Here is a 20894-nt window from a genome sequence, read left to right as displayed (position 1 = left end):
ATGAGAACCGGGACCCCCCCCACCAACGGGACGTGCAAGGACGGGTTACAGAGGAGAACGCGTTATCTCCTCTGGGAGGCGATTTTCAGAACTTACTGCGGGAAAAAAAAAAAAAAGAAAAGAAAAAAGAAAGAACCCAAAAAAAACCAAAAACAAGCCCAAGAGGAGCAGAAGAAAACAAAGGGTGGGAGAAAACTGGGACAAATTACTTTTTCTTGGTCAGTCTTCAAGTGTCGACCAAACTCCTTGAGGCCAAAGCAGTGGAGTCCTGCTCCCCGCCCCTCCCCCACCTCCGCACCCCTCCTGAGAGGCCCCACGTGACACAGAACTTTACTGGCCTCTTGAAAATGACATCACAAGACCTTAAGAGGAGCTAAACGGGCTGCCACCTGTAGCTGAAGAGTGCCTTAAGGCCGAGGCCCACGGCTCCATGCGAGAGATGCCTGTTCCTTCTCTGACAAATTTGGCAGCTTCACGTACCCTAAGTGAGTGACTTTCAAGATTCAAAGGTTTTTTTAAATTATGTATAGATATATTCCTTTTAATCGTCTTCACATATTGTATAGCTTTCTGTAATGCTCTTTCTTGGATTAATAGAAAAATCCTTTGACACTGTAGACTGCCGAATACGTTTCTCCGTGTATTCGTATGTCTTCAAAAGATACTGAGGAAATGAAGTGTTTCTCGAGTTGACATATTTTTTGAAGACAGCAGATAACTAAATAAACTCATTTTGTCAAAGTAAAATGAGATAGATTCACTTCTAAACGGCGCTTCCGCGTGGCTCTATGGCTTAGTTGGTTAAAGCGCCTGTCTCGTAAACAGGAGATCCTGGGTTCGACTCCCAGTGGGGCCTGATGTTTTCCAGAGAAAATCAGCTGTTTCTGAAAATTGTTTTCTTGACGAGGAACTGCGTCCTCCCACTAATTGCCAAACATTCTCACCAAACTTAACAGCAGTAGAACACAACTGGATAAATCCCAAGTTGTTTAACTGCATCCTGCTCAGATTCCTTACTTTTAAAAAGTAAATTTTTAGGAGGAAGACAATGCAAATGCAAAACAGTGCGAAAGAATAATGCATGTGACCCACCTCAATCAATTTCGTATGTCTTGCTTTAAACTGTGGTAAAATGTTTTTGAGCACTTACAATGTGTTACAGTTTAAAGCATGTAGATAACTGTTGTAGGCATGCAGATAAATAAAATCTCTCTAGATTCTAAAAATCTCCAGCTCTATAATTGAATTCATAAGATAAGAAATTAATGAACAACAAACCCATTAGTAGCTACAAACAAAAATTAGGACATTTGCAGGGGCATGCTTGCCTTTTTTTTTTTTTTTTTTTTTTTTTTTTGAGATGGAATCTCGCTCTGTCGCCCAGGCTCCAGTGCAGTAGCGATTCTCATGCCTCAGCCTCCAGAATTGCTGGGATTACAGGCGTGCACCACCACGCCCAGCTAATTTTTGTATTTTCATTAGAGACAGGGTTTCACCATGTTGGCCCGGCTGGTCTCCAATTCCTGCCTCAAGTGATCCGCCTGCCTCAGCCTCCCAAAGTGCCGGGATTACAGGTGTGAGCCACCGCGCTTGGCCTGTTTTTTTACTTTTTAATGAGAAATATTCACAATGTGGCTACTATGTTACTCTAAGTATCATAAGTAGCAAGGTAAAACATTGGAAAATTGTCCCTATGTTTGGACCTCACTGCTGTTCATTTTGATTGGGACCTTGTTGAACTAGGTCACATCGGCTGTATTCAAACCTCAGCTGCTACGTTTGATGGCTAAGGGACCTTTAGCAAATTGCTCTAGCTCCATGGGCATCACTTTCTTCACATGTGGAATGGAAATAGTAATAAGCCTACCTAATATAGTTGATGGGAGAGCTTGTTGAGTAAGTATACAAAATATTTTAGAAGGATATTTGGCACCTAAACAAGCAATAAAGTTCACTATATTGTTGCTTTTTATAATTTTTCTTATTTATTGAACAATTAGGGACAAGTGTTTAATCCTTTTACTCTGAAACTGCCTTTGCAAACCTATGACAGTAACAGAAATCTGACATGGCTGTGGCTGACTCCATCTTGCTTCTAGCCTCATGGGCTGGCTGTCTTCTCTCATTTCTGGGCATGGACCAATTTAACTGTGGAGTCCTAATTGGGAAAAGGAGTCAGACTGGTGGGACCAAGGGAAAGCAAGAACAGAAAGCAGATAAGCTATAAGTCTGCCTTTCTTCATGGCTCAGGACACAAAGCCCTCTTGTACAAACAACTCACAATCTTCCTGTGCTCAACTATCACCACACACCTGCAAGGCAGTTCATTTCAACTTTGGCATTATCAGTACTGCACAAAGCCCTCTTCAGTTTACAGCATAAACACTATTCTATAAAATCTCCAGCAAGCCTTTGTTTCTTTGCAGTCAGCTTCTCTCATGCTGATTTAACCATTGCTTTCTTGCAACCTATTTTCATACTTTCTCTAATAAATCTGCCTTTCTAGGGTCTTTGCAGAAGTAATCAAGTTATGATGAGGTCATTCTGGATTAGGGTGGGGCATAATCCAGTGACTGGGATCTTTATTCGAAGAGAGGGAGGTTTGGACACAGAGACACAGACATAGTGGGAAGATGGCCCTGTGAAGATGGAGGCAGAGATTGCAGTTACTGGCCACAAGCCAAGGAGTGAGACTGCCATTGCAAAATTATAACTGAGAAAATTATTACAGTAAAAGAGATCTGACCTAACTGACTCCATCTTGCTTCTAACCTCCAAGCTGTCCTTGTTCATTCCTGGGTGTAAGCTGCAGTAACTTTGGGAGGAACTTAGTTTATAGTTTAACTTTGAAACAAGGATGATAACAGCCCTTTCCCAAAACAAACCCCCTTCCTGCCTAGGGACTAGACTGCTTTTGTAGGACTAACAAATTAGCCACAAGATTAGAAATTATGGCTTAGGAGTCATGCGGCTGGAGGCTACAAGATTCTGACACTCCCCAAATTGCTACTGGGGATAACATCACTATTCTATTGTAAACCCTACACTCAATGGATCAGCTGTACCACCCAGGTCAGTAAACTGGCTCATCTGATCTTGTGGCCCCCACCTAGGAACTGACTCAGCACAAGAAGACACCTTCAACTCACTATGCTTTCATCTCTGACCCAACCAATCAGCACTCCCAACTCACTAAACCCTACCCACCAAATTATCCTTAAAAACCCCAATCCCCATGTTTTGGGGAGACTGATTTAAGGAATAATAAAACTCCAGTCTCCTGTACTCCTCTGCATGAATTAAACTCTTTCTCTATTGCAGTTCCCCTGTCTTGATAAGTTGGTTCTGTCTAGGCAGCAGGCAAGGGGAACCTGTTAGGTGGTTACAGGAACACCAAGGATCTCTGGCAATCATCACAGTTGAAAGAGGCAAGGAAGGGTTCTTCCCAAGAGCTTTTAAAGGAGCATGACGCTGTCCACATCTTGATTTTAGACTTCTGGCTTCCAGAACTGTGAGAAAGTAATTTCCTATCACTTTAAGCCACCCAGTTTGTGGTAATTTGTTACGACAACCCTAGGAAACTAACACAAAACATTAAAACAAAATTAGTGATTTATACTAGCAAGTAAATGAAATATATTATTTTTCCTAAATAACAGATGACATCTGGGACATTCACACCTCAACGTAAAATTACAAACCTAGGGTATTCCACTTCTTTAGTTGTTTTATAGTAGCACAGAATCTTGGAAACCCTCTCAATTCTTTTTCTTCTTCCTAGTTTGTTTTTTACAGGCCACTACACCTGAAACAGCCATTGCAAAATTATGACAGTAAGAGAAATCTGGCATGCTGACTTCATCTTGTTTCCAGCCTCACTGGTTGGTTGTCTTTGCTCATTCCTGGGCATGCGCCAAACTAATTTTTGGAGAAATTTAGTTTATAATTTAAATGGTAATACCCCTTCCCAAAGACTAAACTGTTCTTATAAAACTAATGAAAGGCCACCAAGTTAGAGGATGAGAAGGGTCTGAATTCTAAATAACTACCAGCCATTTTTCTGGAGGTAATATGATTTGCAACTTCCCCAATTACTCTTGCAGATAACATCACTATTGCACAACCTACAATATGGTGATGTCTTTTCAGGTTTTTGCATTTCTGACAACCACGTGTCCTCACCTGGACCCGCCAACCCATCCTGTGGCCTCCACCCAGGAACTGACTCAGCATGAGAGGACAGCCTCAATTCCCTATGATTTCATCTCCAACCCAACCAATCAGCTTTCCCCCTACCCTGGTCCCCTGCCCACCAAACTGTCTTTGAAAAACCCATAACCTCCATGCCTTCAGGGAGATAATTTGAGTACTAACGCCATCTCCCATGGGGCATGGCCGACCTCGTGTCTATTAAACTCTTTCTTTACTGCAATGTTGTGGTCTTTCTGGGTGCAGTGGACAGGAAGAACTCCTTGGGAAGTTACACACCTATCCCCACAATGGTGTAACTCTGTGAAGTTGTCCCATGAATTGCCCTTGGCTGTTTGGAGACATCTAGTAAATTACACCACCATTCCATTCCCAGCAGCTAATAACTGACGGATGGGGGAAGGAGTATAAAAGTCAAGTCCCTTGACTCAGTGACCACTCTGCTATGCAATTTATATTCCAGAGCCCCTGTCTCATGGGTCAGGCCAAAGCTAGACTTTATGTGAGACCACATCTTTGTTTTGTTACTTTTCCTTCCCCATCCAGAGGATCATTTCCTCAATAAATCACATACTCATTAAGGCACATCCTTTGTCTTGGGGTATGCTTTAGAGAGTCTGACTTTGTTTCCCAGGCTGGAGTGCAGTGGTGTGATCTCAGCTCACAGCAACCTCCACCCCCCAGCCTCAAGCGATCCTCCCACCTCAGCCTCCCAAGTAACTGGGGACTATAGACTCAGGACACCATGTCCAGCCAACAAGTCCGGCCTAAAAAGACTTTCAAAGTAAATTTCTGGCCAGGCATAGTGGCTCACGCCTGTAATCTCAGCACTTTGGGAGACTGAGGCAGTCACTTGAACCTGGGAGTTCAAGACCAGCTTGGGCAACATGACAAAAATCCCTCTCTATCAAAAATAAAAAAGTTAGCCAGGCATGGTGATGCATGCCTGTGGTCCCAGGTACTGGGGAGGCTGAGGTGGGAGGATCACTTGAACCTGGGTGGGTGAAGGTTGCAGTGAGCCAACATTGCACCACTGCACTACAGCCTAGGTGATAGAGACTCTGTCTCAAATAATAATAATTTAATAAATTCCTTTTACTAATTCTCCACACTCAATCAATTGAACAAAGTTTTCACACGGTAAAGTTCAGCCCAAGAACTTTACACATGAGGAAGGCATTCACATCGTGCATCAGATCCTGAAAATGAAACCTTTTGAAAATCCAGTGTGAAGAATGTGAGGGGTACCAAACAAATTGGTGGTTGATTGACCTTCATTGTTATGCTGTTATAACTCTGTTTTCTTTCAGTGTCTTTTTTGCTTTGAATCAGAAAAACAAATTCCATTTGAAAGTCATTACTCAGGATTTATCTTCATTATTGAATTTACAAGGTGCAAGACCCTGTAAGGTATTCAATAAAGTACCTATACATTACGACTGACTATGAGCCCTCAAGTTACGACAATCTAGTACATGAGATAACAGCTTTAAAAAAATAAGACCTACATTGTAAGTCCGTAAATTATTAGTTTCATGGATATGATGTAGAAAATAGAAATAGTGCTATTCTTCAAATAAAAAGACATATAATACAGTATTTCTATGAAATTATCCTTTAAAAATGAAGGAGAAATAAAGACTTTCTCAGAGAAACAAAAATTGAGGGAATCTGTAGTCAAGATCTGCCTTGTAAGAAATGATAAAAGTTCTTGAGAAAGAAGGAAATTATACAAGTCAGAAAACTGGATCTACATAATTCTCCTAAAGGAGAATTAGAGAAAGTAAAATAAAACATTTTAGTTTTCTTATTCTTAATTGACCTAACAGGTAACACTTTGTTCAAAATAATATCAACAATGTTTCAATGATATAGCTTACAGACGCTGTGAAATGACTGACAATAATGTCATAAGGGGCTAGAGGGAGGAACTGGGAAGACTTATTAATACCTTTGTAGTGGTATAGTGTAATTCGAAAACGGAGTTGAATTAGTTGTAAGTGGATATTGCAAATACAAGGACAACCACTAAAAATGACGAAGTAAGAAATATAGGCTGGGCACTGTGGCTCATACCTGTAATCCCAGCACTTTGGAAGTCCAAGTTGGGAGAATCACTTGAGGCCAGGCAGCACTGTACTCCAGCCTGGGTGACACAGCAAGACTCTGTCTCTAATAAATAAATACATACATAAGAAGTACAGATGAATCCTGCTGGGCGTGGTGGCTCACGCCTGTAATCCCAGCACTTTGAGAGGCCGAGATGAGCGGATCACCTGAGACGTCAGGAGTTAGAGACCAGCCTGGCCAACATGGTGAAACCCCGCCTCTACCAAAAATACAAAATTAGCCGGGTGTGGTGGCACATGCCAGTAATCCCACCTACTCGGGAGGCTGAGGGAGGAGAATCGCTTGAACTTGGGAGGCGCAGCTTTCAGTGAGCCGAGATTGCGCCACTGCACTCCAGCCTGGGTGACAGAGCGAGACTCCGTCTCAAAAAAAAAAAAAAAAAAAAAAAAAAAAAAAGCCGGGCGCAGCGCCTCACGCCTGTAATTCCAAAACTCTGGGAGGCCGAGGCGGGCGGATCACGAGGTCAGGAGATCGAGACCATCCTGGCTATCACGGTGAAACCCTGTCTCTACTAAAAATACAAAAAATTAGCCTGGCGTGCTGGTGGGCACCTGTAGTTCCAGTTACTCAGGAGGCCTAGGCAGGAGAACCACTTGAACCTGGGAGGCGGAGATTGCAGTGAGCCGAGATTGCACCACTGCACTGTCGTCTGGGACAGAGCTAGACTCCGTCTCAAAAAAAAAGAGAGAGAGAGAGAGAGAGAGAGATGAATCCACTATTAGAGCTGGAGAGACTTCAACAACGCTTAATCAGTAATTGACAGACCCAGCAGGCAGAAAATCCGTAAGGACACAGTTCAACAGAACAGCACCACCAATCAACTGTAAATAATTGACATCTATAAAATACTTCATCCAACATCAGAATACACATTCTTCTCAAGCTCACATTCACCAAGGTAAACTACATTCTGGACCATAGAACACATTTTAGTAATTTTAAAAGAAAAGAAATAATGCAAAATATGTTACCAAACCACAATGGAATTAAAGTAGAAATCAGTAACAAAAAGATAACTAGAAAAGTCCAAAATACTTATAGATTAAACAACATACTTCTAGATAACAGATAGGTTAAAGAAGTTTCAAAAGAAATTTTAAAAACGTTTCATAATTAAAATGAAAATACAACTTATCAATCATTTATGAGATGAAGAAAAACAATGTTTGGAGGGAAATTTATAGCATTGAATGCACATATTAGAAAAGAAGAAAGATCTAGAATCAATAATTTAAGGTTAAACCTTAAGCTACTAGAGAAAGAATAAATTAAACTCAAAGTAAACAGAAAAAAAGAATTAAATATTAAAGCAGAAATCAATGAAATAGAAAACAGAATTAATAGAGAAAATTAACAATACTACAAGCTGGTTCTTTAAAAAAAATCAGTAAAATTGATAAACCTCTAACTGTAAACTAATAAAAAGAAGAGAGAAGACACAAATTACTAATATCAGAAGGGAAGGAGAGGCCACTACTGAGTCCGTGAACATTAAGACAATAGTAAAAGAATTTTATGAACAACTCTGTGCCCACAAATTTGACAACCTAGTTGAAATAGACCAATTCCTTGAAAGATATGGTCTACCAAAACTAACATGAGAAGAAATAAATAACCCAGTTAGGTTTATATCTACTAAAGAAACTGAAGCAATAGGAGAACCAGGCCCAGCTTTCACTGGTGAAATCTACCAAATATTAAAGAAAGAAATTACACCAATATTCCAAAATGTCTTCCAGAAAATAAAAGCAGAGAAAATACTTCCTAACTCTTTCTATGAGGCCAGCATTACCCTAATACCAAAACCAGACAAAGACATTACAAGAAAGGAAAACTACTGACCGTTATCTCTCATCAATATAGATGCAAAACTTCTCGACAAAATATTAGCAAATCTAATCCAATAAGGCATAAAAAGAATGATACACCAGAACCAACTGGGATTCATTCCAGGTACGCAAGACTTGTTCAACCTTCAAAAATCAAGGCAATTTATTACATAAAAAGGCTAAAGAAGAAAAATCATATGATTATATCAATAGGTGCAGAAAAAGCATTTGACAGAATTCAACACCAATTCATAATAAAATCTCTACTAAACTACGAATAGAGGGGAACTTCCTCAACTTGATAAAGCACATCTACAAAAAATGCCACAACCAATACCATACTTAATTGTGAGAAACTAGTTGCTTTCCTGCTAAGATTAGGAACAATGCGAGAGTCTTCACTCTCACCATTCCTATTTAACATTGTACTAGAAGTTTTAGCTAATGCAATAAGACAGGAAAATGTCATCAAAGATATACAGATTGGGAAGGAAGAAATAAATTATCTTTATTCACAGATAACATGATTATCCATGTAGAAAATCCCAGAGTTAACAAAAACTCCTGAAACTAATATGAGACTATAGCAAGGCTGCAAGATACAAGGTTAATATACAAAAGTCCATTGTTTTCATATATGCCAGCAGCGAAAAATTGGAATATGAAATTTAAAACAAAATACCATTTATGTTAGCACCAGAGAAGAAATACTTAGATATAAATCTAACAAAATATATGCCATACCTGCAGGCGGTAATCTACAAAACTCCTGATGAATGAAATCAAAGGAAATACATTAATAGAGAGATATTCCCTTTGCATGGTTAGGAGGACTCAGTATTATCAAGATGTCAGTTTTTCCCAATTTGATCTATAGATACAACATAGTCCCAATCAACATCTCAGCCACTTATTTGTGGATATTGACAAATAGATCCTAAAGCATATATGGAAAGGCAAAAGATGCAGAATAACTACACAACATTAAAGAAGAACAAAATTGAAATACTGACACTATCCCAGTTTCAAGACTCACTATAAAGCTATAACAATTGAGACAGTCGCAGTGACTCACGCCCGTAATGGTAGCACTTTGGGAGGCTGAGGCAGGTGGCTCACCTGAGTTCAGGAGTTCGAGAGAACAAGGCCAACATGGTGAAACTCTGTCTCTCCTAAAAATAAAAAAATTAGTCAGGCCTGGTGGCACATGCCTGTAATCCCAGCTACTCGGGAGGTTGAGCCAGGAGAATTGCTTGAACCCGGGAGGCGGAGGTTGCAGTGAGCCGAGATCGTGCCACTGCACTCCAGCCTGGGTGACAGAGCGAGACTCCGTCTCACAAAAAAAGAAAAAAGATAAAGACAGTGTGATATTGGTCAAAGAACAGACACGTAAATCAATGGAATAGAATATAGAGAGTCCAGAAATAGGCCCACACGAATATAGTCACCTGATCTTTGACAAAGGAGCACAGGAAATTCAATGGAGAAAGGATAGTACTTTCTACAAATGGAGCTGGAACAACTGGACATCTACATGCAAAAAATGAATCTAGACACCGACTTTACATCTTTCACAAAACTTAACTCAAAATAGATCACAGACCTAAATATAAAATGCAAAACTATAAAACTCATAGAAGATAACATAGAAGAAAATCAAGGTAACCTTGAGTTTGGCAACAGCTTCTTATGTACAACGTCAAAAACATCTTTGATAAAGAAAAAGACTGATAAGCTGAACTTGATTAAAATTCAAAATATCTGCTCTGCAGAAGACAAGTAAGAAAATGAAAAGGCAAGCCACAGGCTGGGAGAAAATATTAGCAAGACACATATCAGATAAAGGACTGGTATGCAAATTATACAAAGAATTTTTAAAGCTCAACAATAAGAAAACAAACAACTCAATGTAAGAAATAGGAAGATCTAAACATATATAAGATATACAGATAGCCAAGAAGCATATGAAAATATGCCCCAAATCACATGTAATTATGGAATTGCAAATTAAAGCAACAATGTGATACCCCTACACACCTATTAAAATAACTAAAATTCAAGACATTGACAACACCAAATGTTGACAATGATGTGGAACAACAAGATGGTAGCTGATGGCTGAAGACTGCCAGTGCAAGTGCCCCAAGAGAAAATGGTAGATGCTGCAAAACCTTTTCTAACCTAGACTTTAACAGTTGCATAGCATTGTGTTTACCGCATTCTATTAATGGAGGCAGTCACCAAAGTCCATGTAGGTGTAAGGAAAAGTGACATAAAATATAACTTGATGGGAGGAGTTGCAAAAAAGAAAAAGTTCAGGCATGTTTTAAAACTATGAAGTCCACATCTTTATCTGAGTGACTGCACACATATATGATAACATAGAAGACAATATATATATATACACATTCTTTCAATGTGTGTATGTGTGTGTGTATATATATATATGCATAATCATTGAAAGGATTAAAATCACAGAGAGTTTTTTCTTGTACACAGCAAAAATAACCTGAACATCAATAACATTTGGAGATATTTGAGAAAGCCACACATATCTGGAGATTAAACCATGGAGTTCTAATAACCCATAAGTCAAAGAAGAAATCACAGAGAAATTAGAAAACACTTTAAACTGAATAAAACTGAAAATACAACATATCAAAATTTGTGGGATGCAGCAAAAACCATACTTAGTGGGATAATTTTAGCATTAAACATTTATATTAGAAAGGAAGAAATGTCTCTAATCAATGTTCTCATCTTCTACCTTAGAAACTTAGTAAGAAAGATAAGCAAATTAAATCCAAAGCAGGCAGAAGAGGAAAATACTAGAGTAAATGCCAATGAAATAGAAAACTGAAAAACAATAAGGAAAAACAATAACGTCAAAAGCTGGTTCTTTGAAAAGATTAACAAAATTGATACATTTCTAGCCATACTCTTCAGGAAAAAAAGACAGAAGAGACACAAATATCACAAATGACAGTAGCCTGGGCATGGTGGCTCACGAACTAATTCCTGAGCAACATACCGAGACCCCATCTCTATATTTAAAAAATAAAAAATATATTAAAAGAGAAAAACAAAAGAAACAAATGAAGGAGTAGATATCACTAGAGCTTCTACAAAATAATAAAAGGACACAAGGAAATGTTATGAATGTATTTTACCAATAACTTTGACATCATAGATGAAATGGAAAAACTCCTTGAAAGACACAAAAAGTGTATTCAAGAAGAAATAGATAACCTAAATAGACCTACATCGATTAACTAAATTAAATCCATGCTTTATAACGTTCTTACAAAGAAACAAAATCTGGCCCAGATGGCTCCAAAGTAAATTCTACCAACTTTTTAAGCAATAAATAATATCAATTTTACACAAATTATTTCAGAAAGCAAAAAAGGAGGCCACACATCTGAACTCACTTATCAGGCCAGCATTACCCTAATACCAGAACCAGACAAAGCCATACAAGGAACGAAACTGCAAACCAGTGTTCCTCCTAAGAAGAAAAAAAATCCTTAAAAATTCAGCAAATCAAATTCAACCATTTATAAAATGATAACACATCATGACGAAGCAGGACATTCCTGGGATTAAACTCCAAGAATCCAAAGTTAGTGAAACATTCAAAGGAAAGACAAATTGGATTTTTAAAACAAAAAGATACCGTTTACAAGAGCTTCAAAACTATCAAATACTTAAAGGTAAGTTAAAAAATGTGTGCAAGACCTGCACACTGAAAAACTACAAAAGATAACTGAGAGAAAGTAAAGAAGACTTAAACAAATGAGAGAAATACCATTGTCACTGGGTGGAGGATAACAAAGAGTGTAACACAGTCTACCACCAGAAGCAATAGTCCAGGATGTCAACCTACTGCACAGATTGTTTTAGTTTTTTGTTTGTTTGTTTTTGTTGTTGTTGCTTGCTTGTTTTTTTGACACAGGGTCTCGCTCTGTCACCCAGGCTGGAGTGCAGTGGCTCAATTGTGGCTCCCTACAGCCTTGACCTCCAAACACTGTGGTTGGATATACTGAGATAGGGATTCCTCAGGTGTAGACACGTCAGGCAACCACGCTTCCAAAGTCAGCATTGCCCAGCAGGCGTTGCAATGCCATGTTTCCCTTTCACTGGAGGGCACAATTTAAGGTCCAAATACTTTCATTAAGCAGGAGTACCACCCTTCATTGAGTTGTCCTTCCTGATGGTCCTTTTTGTAGTTGTTGCTTGAGTTATTCATTCTAGTGCTTTAACACCACCCCTCCCACTCTGGGTGCCTGGAAGTGATGGAGCAAATCAAGGTCATTGTACGCCATAGGAACATGCCCATTGCTGCATTATCTGGGCTGTGAAGAAGGTGCCTTGGTCATATTAGAGTCTGAATAGATATCTGAACACATGGCAGAGGTGTTTCTCCAGTATTTCAATTTTGTTCTTCTTTAATGTTGTGTAGTTATTCTGCACCTTTTGCCTTTCCATATACACTTCAGGATCTATTTGTCAATATCCACAAATAACTGGCTGAGATGTTGATTGGGATTATGTTGTATCTATAGATCAAATTGGGAAAAATTGACATCTTGATAATATTGAGTCCTCCTAACCATGCAAAGGGAATATCTCTCTATTAGTATATTTCCTTTGATTTCACCATGTTGGCCTGGCTGCTCAATTATCCGTCCACCAGTCACTGGACCATATGGCTAGCCCATTTATAACAGCCCATGAGTCTATAAATAAATAGCAGGGAGTTGCTGTTGGAGTAGCCTGTATGGCCATCAGTACCTCACAGAGTTCAGCACATTGGGCAGAGGGTCCTCATCCACTCTTAGTCAAAGCGTGGCCACCCTTGGGGTGGAGGACCACTCTTCTTGCATGTGTCCTGACTTTACTCCCTCCAGAAAGAACAATTAGGGGTAGGGCCACGGTCTCCTGGTTTTTGCTATGGTCAAGTGACCCTACATACCAGCAAGGGTAGAAGGGGAGAAAGGAGTGGAGGTTCAGATGTTTATGGGGTTTTTGGACACTGAGGTTTAAAAGACAAGAATCCTGATTTCTCGCAGAGGTAGAGGTAAGCCAATAGCATTGGAGGGCTTCAGGAGTGACACCATGATCCATGGCAGGCAGGTGCTCATGCGCTATGGGTGGGGCCCTTTGGACCATTTCTGACAGGGCAGGAGGACCTGCCTTTGAGGAGGATCTTGTCTCGTAAAAGCCTCCAAGGTCACTGGGACAGGACCACGTTGTCCACATCTTGTCGGGGAGCAGGATCCTATTTCTACCTGTCTATTGCCTTCCCACGCAAGACAGTTATGACTTCATGGACAGTTTTCTAGAGGGTTCTTCCTCTTGGGGAAGCCTCCTGCAGTAGGGAATACAGCCCTCTTGTTCCTATCAACACAAACTAAGAATGGGATAGGTTTACCTCGATCCCTGTCCTACTGGTTCTGTCATTGGGTGAAGGCAAAACTAGAGCTGCAACACCAAGGTTATGGTCAGTTTTCTCAAACTGCGCCAGTCGAGTGACATTGAGTTTGCACTCCCCGTCACCAAACAGATGCATCAACCAGGCTGCATGAGACTCCCCAGAGTTGGAGAAGATGTAACAGCAGAAGCAGAGATCAATGATGCAGCCATGAGCCGAGCAATGTGGCAAGGAATGGATTCTTCCCTAGAACCTCCAGAAGGAAATCAGCTCTGCCACATGTTGATTATAGCTCCCTAAGACCCATTTTAAACTTCTGACCCCCCAAAATTTAAGATAATGCATTTGTATTATTTTAAGCCACAAAATTCATGGTAATTTTCAAAAGCTGCCATAGGCAACTGATACAGATTTATGGTATTTGGTGTAGATTGTGGTATTGTATAATACTGCAGTCAGGGCATTAAAATAGCATCTAGCTCACAAAGGAAGTTGGTAGGGTTCTTGAGGGACTGCAGCCTCATTTTTCAGTTGTGTTGTCTGTCAGTGATCCAGGAATCCAGATTTCATACCGAAAAGTTTAATGGGTGGGATATTTCTTTCTCAAGCAGAAGTATATGGAAACTACAAAATCACCATGCCCTCTCTGAGGTTCAAGCTCGGGACCTTCAGATTATGAGACTAATGTGCTTCCTCCAGGGCTAAGAAGGCACTGCTAACTGTCTTAGCAAATCCGTTAATTATACTCTTTCAAGTTTATGTGAACTTTCTGAAAAGTTAGATTTTAAAAATAGAGTGTAAAATGAGAATGTATGCTATGTCATGTGTTTACTGTCCTTCCAAGTATGTCGTATGACTTGCAAAAATCATCTCGGGACTTTCCCCTTGTTTAAATAAATGTACAACACAGTGGATTTTCCCACTGTGCCTTAAACATCACTTTCTCCTGGGAGATGTTAGACTTCATTAGATTGCACACTACCCCCCAGCACAACATGTGTAAATTATGTAACTAGAAGGTGACATATAGACGCAAGGGGACTGAGCTGGGTCCACAGCCTGAAGATTCCCAGCCGGAAGCAATGACAAACGCAGAAAGCAGATAAGTTCTAATGAGATCATAGCTGCAGGCTTACCTGGGTCTGAAGCTACACCTCCTTGCCTGCCAAAGTTCTCCTTAAAATCAATGTCCCTAACCATGTCACCTGAAGGATCTTTACAGGTCTAGAGCCCCAGAATAGTGTAAATAGAGGTGAGACAAGGGGGAAGAGATGAGGTAAAATGATAGAGAAGGGAGAAACAATATACAAGGTAAAGCGATCTGACAAAGTGAAAATTTTCCGACGTTTGAAATTGTAGGGTTGAGGTGTAAATTTTCCACGTGCCATCTTAACTTAGGAAAAATAATTCACTCGAGTGTCTTGTAAATATGTTACTTTAAAAAACTTCACTAACTGTAAAATGAGATATCTCACTGTCATTCATGAGACTGAGCACTTGATATAAAAAGTTCAGTAAATGCTAATAAATGATACCAATACTGATAGTAAACTTTACTGAGTGCTTATTCTGAGCCAGGTGCTGTTTTAAGCAATTTACATGCATTTGTTAAAAATAAAAATTCTGCTATAGTTTTTTAACTCTTTTATTTCAATAGGTTTTGGGGGGAACGGTGGTGTTTGGTTACATGAGTAGGTTATTTAGCGGTGATTTCTGAGACTTTGGTGCATCTGTCACCAGAGCAGTGTACATTGTACCCAATGTGTAGTCTTTTATCCCTCAACCCTCCCCGACCCTTTCCCCCAAGTCCCCAAAATCCATTGTATCAAAACATTCTGCTGTAATTTTTAAAGGCAAGTTTTATTGTCTCGGTTTTACATATGAGGAAAGTGAGATCCAGTGAGCTTAAGTGACTTGCCAATGACCCTGCAGCTATTAAGTGGAGCTGCTGGCATTTGAAATAGTCCAACTGGGGCTCTTTTAAAAAGGGTCAGCATCTAATGGGACAGGTGGGACTAAATAAGAAGATGAGCGGCGTTGGGGCTGCAACAGGGAAGAAGAGGTCGGAGTGCCAGCCCAGACGGCGTTTGTGGGGTTGGAGCGAGCAGGCGACACATCCTGTTAGGGTCCGGAGAGGATGTGATACTCCGCACCAAATACAAACTGGTCCTCGCCCTGAACTTTAAAAACTAAGGTCATGAACACATTCAGCAAAAAAAGCAGGTCTGTTTGCATAGTTCTTTCCACCTCTTTCACAAGAGGGAATCACGCACAGACACATTAAACCAAGACGCGAGTTCCGGGTGGATGGGGATGACAGCTCCTCTGTTTTCTGGTTGCAAACATCAAAAATAACATCTTGCTCCAGACCCCCAAACGCAGCTGACAAACTGGAGACTCGATCTCAGAGTCCTCAGAGACCCCGTGCTGCGTCGGCCTAGGCGTGGGATTTCTAATCATGTTCTTAAGAACCGATTCTCTTGGGACTTGTTGGATATTAGGTACTGGCTTCCTGTCCCTTTACTCTCAGGTATTAGAAACAGCATGGGAGACAAATGCAAATCTCAGCTTCAGGACAAAGGACTGGGACTAGGAACCTATTTGTAGATTTTACCGGTAGTTGAGACCGCTACGGAATCATTTGTGTAGAAATGCTCTGAGAAAAAAAAATAGTAACACGCAGAATAATCTTGTGTCTTTTAAATCATTGAGATGAGTCCTGAGGCTGCACTAGCGCGGGAGCGTGGCCGAGCGGTCTAAGGCGCTGGATTAAGGCTCCAGTCTCTTCGGGGGCGTGGGTTCGAATCCCACCGCTGCCAGGTTTATTGCAAAATCACTAGGGATATCTAAAGCTCATTGAGATTTGCAAGAAAAACGTTTTCCACTGCGAGCACAAGGTAGGTGTTTAATCCTGGTAATGGTAGGTTGAAAACCAAATAGCAGTTGCAAAATCAGACTGCCATCAGTTATTTCTAAGACCTCCTCTCCAAGGGAGTATGTTCCTTTTTATGTTTTAAAAATGCTCATACAAAAAGTACAACTCACATGATTCAAAATTACAAAAATTCAAGAATACATACATAATGACAGTCTATTTGTGCCCCCACCCCATCCTGCCGGACACCCAATACTGGACCCTCAGGCAACCAACCATATTAAAATCTGGAGTTCTATTCAAGGCATATTCTTCGCATATAGTTTTTTCACTATAAATACGCTTTCCAAACCCATTCTATTACACCTTGCCTTTTTCACTTTATGTATGTTGCAGCAATTTCCATGTCAACAAAGAAAGAGCCTCTTCCCTCTTTGTTTTGTCTGTATAGCATTCGGTTTTATAAATGTATCTGAATTTATTTCAGCAGCCATTTTTAACAATATAAATAATGTTGCAATAAATTAACTTGTATATCTGCATTTAATAAGTGCCTGGGATTAGAAAATGTTCTAAGAATGCAATCGCTAAATCAAATCATATGTATGTGATGATGATTTTGGTGGCTCTTGCCTTATTCTCCTTCCCTAAATATTACTAATTTATTCTCCTATAGGACCCAGAAAGGACTGTTTCCTCAACACCCTGACCAGCACAGAACATTGTAATAATGACAATTATCAGTCATTTAGCTCCAACTAAGCCCCAGATATTGTCATAAATTCTTTACATATATTGAGTCATAGAATAATCTCAATAATATGTAAGGATGTTCATATAATCCACATTTTACAGAAAAGAAAATTGGAGTTGTGACCCATTAATCACATAATCACAGTCGTCTAAATCACATAGATTGTAGATGGAGGAATAAGAATGTCAGTGCCTGTGATTGAATGGCAAATGCCCCAAAAGATATCCACGCTCTAATTCTTGGAATCTCTGAATATTACCTTACTTTGCACAGACCCCCAAAAGGGGGGTCTTTGGAGAAAAAGTTAAAGATGAAGAAATTATCCTGGATTATCCAAGTGGAGCTCAAATACCATCACAAGTGCCTTTAATAGGGAGAGGCACAGGGAGATTATACAGTTACAGAAGAGAAGAAGGCAATGTGACCACACGGACACAGATAGAAGCAATGCCACCACCAGCCAAGGAATGTGAGCAGCCACCAGAGGCTGGGAAAAGGTAAGGACATATTCTTCCCTAGAGCCTCCGGAGGGAGCATAGCCCTGCCAACACCTTGATTTCAGACCAGTGATACTGATTTTGGACTTTTGGCCTCCAGAACTGTGAGAAAAGAAGTCACTTATTTTAGGCCATCAAGTTTGTGGTACTGTAATTTGTTACAGAAGCTACAGAAAACTAATTCAACATCTTTAAGTGCTATTCGGCAACACTACCACAAACAACTGTTTTTGTTTTGCTGTTGTTTGCCAATCTGATATGTTAAAGACATTATCTCACTGTATTTCTATAGTTTCATTTTTTAAACTTCTTTTACTTCTTACTTCTATATTGCTTTTGTTATTAAATTGGTTGCACCAACTGGGAACAACAGATTTTATTGTGTCTGCTATCAACCTTATCTCAGGCAACAGATAGAAATGAATAAAATTAACTCTTTAAAACATAAGTTACAAATATTTTCCCCCCAGTTTTACTTGATGTTTTGTCACTTTGTTTATGCCTTTTTTGAGGGGATGAGGGTACATCCCAGTGGAATTTTTTAAATGTTTAATGCAGTGAATTATGTTAAACTCTCATTCTCTGAATTTTGTGTAAAAAATTAGTTTTCTGTACCAAAGTTATATAAAATTTCTGTCTTGGAATTTCTAGTAATTATAACTGTGGGTTTGTTTCATTCTTTACTTTTACAATTTGCTTGTATTTGGAATTTATTTTAGTCTCATAGCTTTAAGCTTTTCTTTTCCTAAGTGGCTGTCCAATTAGCCCAACACATGTTTTGAATAATCTGCCTATTTCTATTGATTTAAGTTGCCAATGATTACAGTCTTAACCATTTTTTTCCCTCAACTTTTGAGTGTTTCCATTGGAGAAAAAAAACTATTTTGGTGGCCTAACAATGGTTTGTTCACTCTCTCATAATACCTGAGCATGTCATTTACTCAAGGCATACATTGACAGAGGATTCAAGTGTGGGAATTCAGTATGTCTGTTGTTTACTATTCTATTTATGAAGCAGCAGAGTCAGCCTCAAACATATTAGAATCCCTGTTAATGTTTTTATAAATACAAATATTTGTTATTTTTAATTTTCTAAAAGTAATACAAAGTTGTAACTAATTTAAGCTTTTATTATTAAATTAGTTGTACTGACTGGTGACAACAGATTTTATTGTGTCTGCTGTCAACCTCATTTCAGGCATAGATAGAAATGAAGGTGATTTCCTTTATTTTTAAAATCTAATAAATGTAATCCTTTATTAAAATTGTGTCTGTGGAAGATTCAAAATCTACAAACTATTAGAATTAATAACTAAATTTAATAAGGTGTCTTTATGCAGGGTAAATATAAAAATGAATTGTACTTTTAAACACCAGCTGTAAACAAGGGCTGGGCGCGGTGGCTCACGCCTGTAATCCTAGCACTATGGGAGGCCAAGGCGGGCGGATCACTTGAGGTCAGGAGTTCGAGACTGGCCTCGGCAGTATGGTGAAACTCCGTCTCTACCAAAAAATACAAAAAAATTAGCTGGGGCGTGGTGGCATGCGCCTGTAATCCCAGCTACTCGGGAGGCTGAGGCACAAGAATCGCTCGAACCTGGGAGGCGGAGGTTGTAGTGAGCCGAGATCGCGCTATTGCACTCCAGCCTGGGTGACAGAGTAAGATCTTGTCTCCAAAAAAAAAAAAAAAAAAAGTAGAAATAAAAATTTTAAAGTATAATTTATAATAACATAACATCAAATTTATAGGAATAAATTTAATAAAAGAATAAATTGAATGTTATGCCATATGTATGGATTAAAAGTTTATCAGTTCTCCCTAAAATTTATCTAGCAATCCAAAGGAATTCCCATCTAAATCCCAGGATAATTTTCCTTATTGCTTTTGTGGCAAAGAAATGAAGGTGATTTCTGATTTTCGCCCTGAGTTCTGTAATTATAAATCTTGGTAGAAACTTCAGAATTAATTGCTCAAATAATTCATTTTGGAAACAAGACTGAGATTCCAGAGAACGTTCGGAAGTTTCCTTTAATCAGCTCTAAATGTATTAACCTTTCCTAACCCAGAGACACATTCAAACCGATTCCCCTGTCTTGCCAAGTGCAGCCCAGAGAAGTAAGATATCATAAAATAGAACCTGACTGGTCCTGAGAGCGAGCTGAGATTAAGTCTAAAGAAAAATAAGCCCAGAAGACAATCTCTAGAGCGATGCTCACATTGGGAAGGGCTTGACGCTCCGGTCCTCCAAATAGCTGCCTCCTGAGTGCAAATGACTGTCAGAACACCATATGCCCAACTCGGTAGCCTACGAGTCTCTTGTGGAGTTCTTTTGTTAGAGGTTTTCCCTTAGGACATTGGAACGACGAAGCATTAAAATGATAAAGAGTAGCACCTGCAAAATTTAATTTTAGGAAACTTTATCACATTTGGACAAACTGAGTAGCCTTGACTTTTACTTGTGGTTATCCTTGGACTAGTTGAAGCATTAATGGTCCTAACATTTAAGCTGCCCGAAAATTTTTTCGTTTGTATTAGTTCCGCAGTGCATCTAAGTAAGCAAAACGTATTTTTGGAGTTTGCCCCTTTTCTCAACGGCAAACTGTTGCAGACTGTAGAGACGCTATGCCAAGAATCTTTTACTTAAAAGCAGGAATAGATTCAATAATTAACTTGCTTGCACATGTGGGCTCTATGGCTTAGTTGGTTAAAGCGCCTGTCTTGTAAACAGGAGATCCTGGGTTCGAATCCCAGTAGAGCCTTAAGGTTTTCATTTTCACTAGAAAGCCAGTTCTTCATTAACCTCTACTGTACCTAAATCTTCCAGTGTATTCACTATACTGCAAGTTCTAATGCAATCAATTATAGGTTATGTGAAGGCAAAATTCCCAGGCTCAAAGAAGAAAATGAGAACTTTGTGAAGTTTTGAATTAAATTCTGGCAGCAGATCTTTTTTTCCAACAAATATTTATTGAGCTCTGTGTATGCACAGATTCAAAACCTATGTAGATGTAGATTATGTCATCCCTAGAATCCAATAATGTCCAGCTCTTTGGCTGATTTCAGAAGAGTTCATATAAATTAATATACTACCATAAATTAATAAGTCTACCATAAAACAGATGGGAAATTAGCATATTTGCAGGGTCCTACTTGCCTTTTGAAGAG

The 20894-nt window shown here is 39.3% G+C and overlaps 1 long non-coding RNA gene and 3 other non-coding genes across 4 annotated transcripts; all 4 read left to right on the top strand.

Moving 5' to 3' along the window:
• Nucleotides 1-348: 348 nt before the first annotated feature.
• On the top strand, nucleotides 349-4432 carry LOC129534215 (uncharacterized). Its single transcript, XR_008680709.2, has 2 exons — nucleotides 349-485; nucleotides 4150-4432. It is a non-coding gene; the product is annotated as an uncharacterized lncRNA (long non-coding RNA).
• TRNAT-CGU (transfer RNA threonine (anticodon CGU)) lies at nucleotides 783-856 on the top strand. The gene has a single exon. It is a non-coding gene; the product is annotated as a tRNA-Thr (tRNA).
• An 11907-nt stretch (nucleotides 4433-16339) lies between the features above and the next one.
• TRNAL-AAG (transfer RNA leucine (anticodon AAG)) lies at nucleotides 16340-16421 on the top strand. Its single transcript has one exon. It is a non-coding gene; the product is annotated as a tRNA-Leu (tRNA).
• A 3993-nt stretch (nucleotides 16422-20414) lies between these two features.
• TRNAT-UGU (transfer RNA threonine (anticodon UGU)) lies at nucleotides 20415-20488 on the top strand. Its single transcript has one exon. It is a non-coding gene; the product is annotated as a tRNA-Thr (tRNA).
• Nucleotides 20489-20894: the final 406 nt, after the last annotated feature.

This window comes from Gorilla gorilla, chromosome 5 (genome assembly GCF_029281585.2).
Source record: "Gorilla gorilla gorilla isolate KB3781 chromosome 5, NHGRI_mGorGor1-v2.1_pri, whole genome shotgun sequence".
Classification (NCBI taxonomy): Eukaryota; Metazoa; Chordata; class Mammalia; order Primates; family Hominidae; genus Gorilla; species Gorilla gorilla.
Note: the sequence above shows the minus strand (reverse complement) of the source record. Positions and strands in the feature narration are given on the sequence as shown.